The 7,360-nt window shown below is 50.9% G+C and overlaps 1 long non-coding RNA gene across 1 annotated transcript; it reads left to right on the top strand.

The window, feature by feature from the left end:
• Positions 1 to 1,533: 1,533 nt before the first annotated feature.
• Positions 1,534 to 5,164, top strand: LOC129472599 (uncharacterized). The gene is made up of 3 exons (XR_008653990.2): positions 1,534 to 1,899; positions 2,009 to 2,067; positions 5,074 to 5,164. It is a non-coding gene; the product is annotated as an uncharacterized lncRNA (long non-coding RNA).
• Positions 5,165 to 7,360: the final 2,196 nt, after the last annotated feature.

Genomic DNA, 7,360 nt, shown 5'->3' with positions numbered 1-7,360 from the left:
GGCCTGCTGATGGAACAGCTGGCCTCTGCTCAGCAGCAAAGAACTCTGTGGCCAACGCCTCCCTCCTGAGGACTCAGGAAGCCAGAAGTCCCACAAATGTTACTGGAGTCTCATTCCATTGTGATTCTCCCTTCTGAAGCAGGCTTCCCTCCCAATCCCATCTTTTCTTTTCTCTTTTCTTTCTTTTCTTTGTTTCCTTCCTTTGCTTCCTTTCCCTCTCTCTCTTTCCCTTCCTTTCCCTCCCTCCCTCCCTTCCTTCCTCTCTCTCTCTCTTTTCTTTTCTTTTCTTTTCTTTTCATTCTTGCTCTGTTGCCCAGGCTGGAGTGCAGTGGCACAATTTCGGCTCACTGCAACCTCCATGTCCCGGGTTCAAGTGATTCTCCTGACTCAGCCTCCCGAGTAGCTAGGATTACAGATATGCGCTACCACACCCAGCTAATTTTTGTATTTTTAGTAGAGACAGCATTTTGCCATGTTGCCCAGGCTGGTCTCTTTAATTCCTGGCCTCAAGTGATCTGCCTGCCTCAGCCTCCCAAAGTGCTGAGATTACAGGCATGAGCCACCATGCCTGGCCCCAATCTCATTTTTCCATCACTGATCAGTATTAAAATTATCATAACTCTCTTGGTTTACTTTTTTTTTTACTTGCGTGTTTTTGTTTTTGTTTTTTTCCTTCTTCTAGAATGTAAGCTCCAGGCGGGCAAGGACTTCATCTTGTTCACTTGACGCTGAAGCCCCAGCATGTATAATCCCGTGCTGGGTTGCTGGTTCATCTCCAGCATGTACAATTCCATGCTGGGTCGCTGGTTCACCAGCAGAGAGGAGCATTGATTCTCTTTGGAAAAGATGATCTATCTACACCCCTGGAACTGTGGCACAGTCTCACGGAGGGCCTGCTTCCCTTCGGGTCAACGGCGAAAAAACAAATAAACGTGAGCCGCCATCAGGTGGGGCCAGACGCCCCTTCTTTCTGTCCCAGCCTTAGTGCTGCCATGGCTGCCTCCTGCTCCTCCACGCAAGCCCCACCTCCGTCTGTGATGTCAGCGTGGCTGCCCATGGGATCCCAGCCTGGTTTGCCTTTAAATTTTACAACCTTGCTTATGCAGCTGGAGGCCCCTGCACTAAAGACACTCCATTGAACATTTATGGCTGCAAATGGCTCCTCCGTGCGGGCAAGGGAGGGGCTGCGCATGCTTAGAGCGAGGCGGCTGGAACGGGGAGGCCACCAGCTCTCAGCCTCCACTTCTTCCTCTTAGGATTCCTCCCTTGGCTGAGGCTGACTCCCTCAGTCTTATTCCTGATGACATTGCTCTGTTCACACTGTCCAGGGCCATGTCTGGGCACTGTTAGGCCTGGGATAGAAGTGAACAGATGTTAGTCACTGTCTTAGGTGGCTGCGAGGGGGCATGAAGATTTGGGTACAATCTGTGCTCCCAGGAGAAAGAGCAAGGGAGTGGGGGAAGTGGGGGAGGTGCCGGGGAAGTGGGGGAGGTGCCGGGGAGGTGGGAGCAGCCAAGCCAGGGTGTGGTTTCCAGAAAAGCCCCAGAGAGAGTGGCTTCAGCCTCATACCATAAGGCACTCTGGAGTTGGTCCTGACTCGGGGGCCTGTCAGTCATTGGCCGAGGGCCAGGCTTTGGGGTGTCGACTCCCACACAGCTCAGCTCCCTGAAGATGTGGGCACGGTGGTGGTGGGGGCTGCTGAAGAGTTGCAGATGCAGCCGCTGGAGGGGAGGCTGAGGTCAGCAGCCAGGCTCACAGGGACGGCAATGGGATGGGAAGCAACACCTGACAGGCTCAGCTACAGGTGCTGACAGATTCACAGGCAGGTGGCAGAAGGCAGTCAAATAAATGAGACGATACAGCGCCCTCCCCGCGACCACACACACACCGCTCACGCCTGTGAGTGCTCGGAATGCATTGGGTCTCATTCTGCGTGTTGTACATGTCCCGTAATGCCTCATGAGGATGCTCTCTGGCAGACACTGATATTGTTATTCTTATTTTACAGGTGAGGACATGGAAGCACAGGGAGGTTATGCCACTCGCCCAAAGACAAACAACTAATCGGTGAGAGCTGAGACTTGGATCTCAGAACCTACATTTTATAACTATTTTACAGTTCTGGGCGTCAGGGGATCTCGTGAGGAGCCCCTAACCCAGCCTGGGTGGAGGTCAGGGAGGTCTTCCTGGAGGAGGGGGTTCCTGGCAGCAACTTACTGGATTTGGTGTTCCCTGTTGGTTGGTCAGTCGCTAGACAGTTATTCACTGAGCTCTGAGAACAGGCTGGGCCCTGCTCTAGGCCCTGGTTGGACAGCAGGGAACAAGGCTGGGGGAAATGACTCCTGAGAAAGTGGACGTGTGTGACTCTGGGTTCTGGGAAGGCAGGGAGGGAAGACAAGTACCAGAGGCACAGCGAGGGTCTCTCTGGAGCCACAGAGAGAGGGGAGGGTTGCACAGGCCTGGGGTGCTGCAGGGCCTGAGCCTGTGGCTGCTTCTGGCCAGGAAAGACACCAGCATTACTTAAAGAACTTATTCATGTAACCAAATACCACCTGTTCCCCCAAAAACCTATGGAAATAAAAAATTAAAAAAAAAAAAGAGTAAGCAACAACAAAATAAACAAATAAATAAATAATTTTTAAAAATAATAAAAAAAGAAACCCACATTACCGAGTGTTTGCGAAGTGCCAGGAGCCACCCTAAAAACAGTCCTGTGGGGTGCAGCCATTGTCATCTTCAGTTTCAGACAAGGAGGCAGGGTTGCAGAGGTGAAGGTGCTGCTGGTGGTGCGGCTGGTTGGTGGCTGAGCTGGAAGGGATGTGAAGTTAAATTGCTTTTAGAGGCACTGGGTGTCTGCAGAGATGGTTCCCCCATCATCCCAAGGTGCTTGTAAATTGTCACCTCTGCCTCCGATAGCCTCCTCGGAGGAGAGAGAGTGTCTGGCTTCCCCAAGTTGGTGTTTCCGCATCCTGAGAAACTCACTGCCTGGAAGCTCCAGACCCTCCCCACCTTGTCAGACACAGGCTCTATTGGGAGGGGCCTCCAGCCTCCGACTTTGCAGCAGAAGCTCAGAGCTGCCCAGGGGGGACCAGAAGGTGGAAACAGACCTGGGATCTAACTTCTGTAGCGCCTCCTGCTGGCTGGGGAACAGGAACATGTCATGATCCTCTATGAGCCTCAGTTTCCTCATTTGTCCAGTGGGTATGCTAAGCCTCTCAGGCCTGCCCTGGCCTTGCAGAGGGGGTAGGAGACCAGGATTTCCCATCTGAGGCCTCAGAGACAAATGTGGGTGCCAAACACTGCCTGACTCAGTGCAGGCAGCCCTGGTCCCCGTTGGGTAGGGCCTTTGAGGGAGGGCGGGCGGAGGGGTGCCCAGCTGCCTATGTCCTCTGAGAAGGAGGCTCATCGTGCCAGGAAACAACATGGACTCTAAGTCTAATCGGCTTTCTCTGCCCAGCTGTGGGGCCTTGGGTGAGCCACACAATTCTCAGAGCCCCAGTTTCTGCAGTGGTCCTGCTGAGTCACCAGGAAGCCTGTTTTCCGGTGTCCCAGGTGAGGGAATCCCCCCCATATCTCTTTTTGGATCAATTTCTGGAATATTCTAGGTCTTTCTAGGCCTTTTTAGGTTCTTAGCCACTGCCCCCGCTGTGTGCTCACAGCCTGTGTGGGAGTCGGGAGGGGGCTCCTACTGGACCTAAAGGAACTGGCTCGAGGGGAGGATGTGAAGTCAGGGGCAGAGGCTCCTCACCCTCCTGTCCAGCTTCCCAGGAGCCAGAGGCCGGAGCCCTGGACTGAGAGGCCTCGACTCCTCAGCCTCTTCTCCCCCACCTACCTGCCTAGGCCTCCTCCTCACCAATCCTCTTGACCATTTACTCTTTATCAGCTCTACCATTTCTCTCTCTCAAGCTGCAGCAACCAGAACTGAGGTCTAACTGTACATCAATCACACCAACAATCACAATAATGAAGCTGATGTTTGCCCCTGAACCTGCAGTCCTGTCTGCTCGGGGGTTGCCTTTGTCACTTCTCCCGTTGGGTGAATCACCAGCTCACCGATGCCCCACACCGTCTTGAATGCCAGCTCAGACCTGTGTAGAGAGCCTGGACCCTGGTGTCAGACAGACTTGGGCTCCGACGTGGGTCCTGGCACCTGCCACGGTGGCCCTGGGGCCTTTGACCTCCCCATACCAGGCCTTAGTTTCTTCATTGGTCAAAACTGGAGCACAGTGATGGCATCCTGCTGGGTGTTGTGCTTCTTAGGTGCAGCAGGGCTTATGATTCACGCATCTAGGAGAGCGTGGGGCATGTGACCCATCTGCCCACTGCAGAGCTCAGCCGTGCGTCCTTGCTCCTGCCTTTAGAGAACTTGCTCCTGGGTTCAAGGAGGCAAAATACAAAATGCAGTTGACAAATAAGTGATAATTCAGACCGGTGTCGTAGACACAGAAGGCAACTCACACTCTCCCCTACCCCCAAGGAGCTCATAGCCAAGCATGGGAGATAGGAAACAACATCTTTAATAAAATTATGGTCACAACATCTTTAATAAATACTAAGGATTATCTATTGAGTATTTATTACAGGCTAGGAAATTTAAAGAGCTTTACATGGATTTTATTTTAATTCTTACAAACCATGAGAAGACAGATGTTATTATCCTTAAGTTACAGCTAGGCAAGCTGAGCCTCAGAGAGGTAAAGTCCCTTGCCCAGGTTCACACAGCAGAGCACAGAGCGGGTGGAACTGAGCTTTGAACCCAGATCTGCCTGATATGGAGGCCCATGCTCTTAGTTTGCCTGCTCTATCCCTCTGTGCACAAGTCTGTGATCTTCCAAAGGTCATTTCTGTGCCAAACCGGGCCCTGTTTTCTGCATTAATACCCATCCCGATTACTGCAGTTTTGGTTGCAAATGTCAGAAAATCCAATTCAAAAGACTTAAATAATAAAGAGAATCCACTGGCTTGCATAACTGAAAAAGAGGTAGTGTCTGCTTCAGGCAAGGATTGATCCAGCTGCTAATGCATTGATTGGTATGAAAAGGACCAGTGAGTTTTCTTTTTCTCCATTTCTAGGCTCTGCTTCCTCAGTGTCAGCATCATTCACAGTGGGCATGTCCCTCTTGCCTCCAAGAGAGTCACCAGCAGCTTCCTCCTCCACATCTGTGAGTAAACGAGAGGGTCTATTCCACCCAATAGCTCAAATCCCAGTTTCAGGATTTGACCTATGGTTGGTCAGACTAGGGACACAGGCCCATTCCTGAGCCAATCGCCGTGGCTGGAGAGGTGGGAGACACTGATTGGTCTAAGCCAGTCAAGCCCTCTCAAGGCCAAACTGCATGGGCAAGAAATTTAGAACAACGGGAGGAAGAAGGAAGAGAAAAGAGAATATCAAGGAGGCAAATGACAAATAAATACCCACTCCTTTCTTCCTACGAGAGAGATATTATTCCCCCCATTTCATGGAGGAGGAAACTGACAATCAGAGCAGCCAGGAGACAGGATGGCGTTCTCTGCTGGGGGAGGGAGTGTTCCCTGGAGAGGAGATCCGTCTTGCCATTGTGAGTTTCTTACAGCAAAAATCCTGTGTGTACACACATGCCGAACAAGGCACACACAGTCTTAATACTTCTTTCCCCAAATCCACTGTTGTACCTCACTCTGGAAACCAAAGAATACAAATGGAGATGAGGCTAATTTTTGCCCCTCAAATTGGCAAAGGTGAATAAAACCGTGTTTCTTGGGCTGGGGGTGGTGGCTCACGCCTGTAATTCCAGCACCTTGGGAGGCTGAGGTGGGTAGATTACCTGAGGTTGGGAGTTCGAGACCAGCCTGACCAACATGGAGAAACCCTGTCTGTACTAATAATACAAAAATTAGCCGGGTGTGGTGGTGCATGCCTGTAATCCCAGCTACTTGGGAGGCTGAGGCACAAGAATTGCTTGAACCCGGGAGGCAGAGGTTGCGGTGAGCTGTGATCACGCCATTGCACTCCAGCCTGGGCAACAAGAGTGAAACTCCATCTCAAAAACAAACAAACAAACAAACAAACAAAAAACCATGTTTCTTGATGCTGGGGAGTGTGGAGTGATGCAGTTTGTTTATTCCTGCCTGGTAACGTAGAAATTAATATGACCTTTCTGGAAGTGAGAGCTTCTACATTGTTTTAAGAGTCTTGAGCATTTTGTACCCTTTGACTTCCAGAAATTTTATTTCCAGAAATTCATGTTCAGATAATGGGAGAGATGGACATTGAATGATATATAAAGCCATCCATGGCTGTGTTACTCGTAGCAGGGAAAACCTGGCACCACCGTGGTCTTGATTTTTTATGCTTACATGTCATTAGTATCCATCTCAGTCCGCCAACTGCCATATGTAAGAAAAATGCAACCCTCTTTATTGTTCTAGAACTGAGTTTAGTTTTCATTTCAAGACTCTGAGATGACCAAGTGGCAAAAACCTAGTCTCTGTCAGCTCAGGGACCCCCACCACGTTTCCCCCTTTGGATTGCATCTTGCACTGGCACCTATGAGGTTCTCGGTGTGATGTGGTTGTCAGTCTTTGATCTGTTTGGCCACTGCCTGTGCCTCTCCATTCCTGATCCTACAGGCTCTTCTGGTCCCACGGCTCTCTGTGTATAGAAAACATTCTCCATCTGGGATGTGAGAATGTAGCAGGCAGTCAGGCCCTCTGCCTGACCCACAGGCGCTCAGGCAGTCATTTCTTCTGCTCTCATGCTGTGCTGACGCAGGGACTTTGGGGTCTCCTTGCTTCCTTTGGGAATGGCAGCATAGACTCCCTCTGTCTCAGATGCCCATGCTTTCATGGAGGTCTGGGGATTCCTTAGCTGGCTTGTGATAATAACCATTGCTTTCAGACGAACCTCCTGATTTTTTCCACATTTTCTGCCTATGTCAGAAGCTAGGCACTGAATGCCCCAGCTGCCCGGACTTTTTGGGGGTGGGGTGGCGCACGAAGAAGACTGTGGAGGAACCTTGGTTAGAACCCCGAATAAGAACAGCTAGTATTTATTGAGCATTTGCTAGATGCCAGACCCTATTCTAACTGATTTACATGGATTTGCTCAGTTATTTGTTGTGAAACCTTCTTTGGTAGAAGAAACTAAAGCACAGATAGGGAAAGTCACTCATCCAAGGCCACACAGCTGGGAACGGTAGGACGGGGCTTTGAACGTAGGTAGTCCTGTTCCACACTGTCTGCTCCCAACCATTCCCTCCCGTGGCCAGCAGGGGCTGTGAGGGGTGTTGGTGCTGAGAGCGGGGCTGAAGAGATTTGGGGGTTCAGAGCTGGTCTAGAGAAGGAAAGTTCAGGGTCAGCCCCCTTTCCTGCCCCCTGCTGC

Source organism: Symphalangus syndactylus, chromosome 22, assembly GCF_028878055.3.
Source record: "Symphalangus syndactylus isolate Jambi chromosome 22, NHGRI_mSymSyn1-v2.1_pri, whole genome shotgun sequence".
Taxonomy (NCBI): Eukaryota; Metazoa; Chordata; class Mammalia; order Primates; family Hylobatidae; genus Symphalangus; species Symphalangus syndactylus.
Note: the sequence above shows the minus strand (reverse complement) of the source record. Positions and strands in the feature narration are given on the sequence as shown.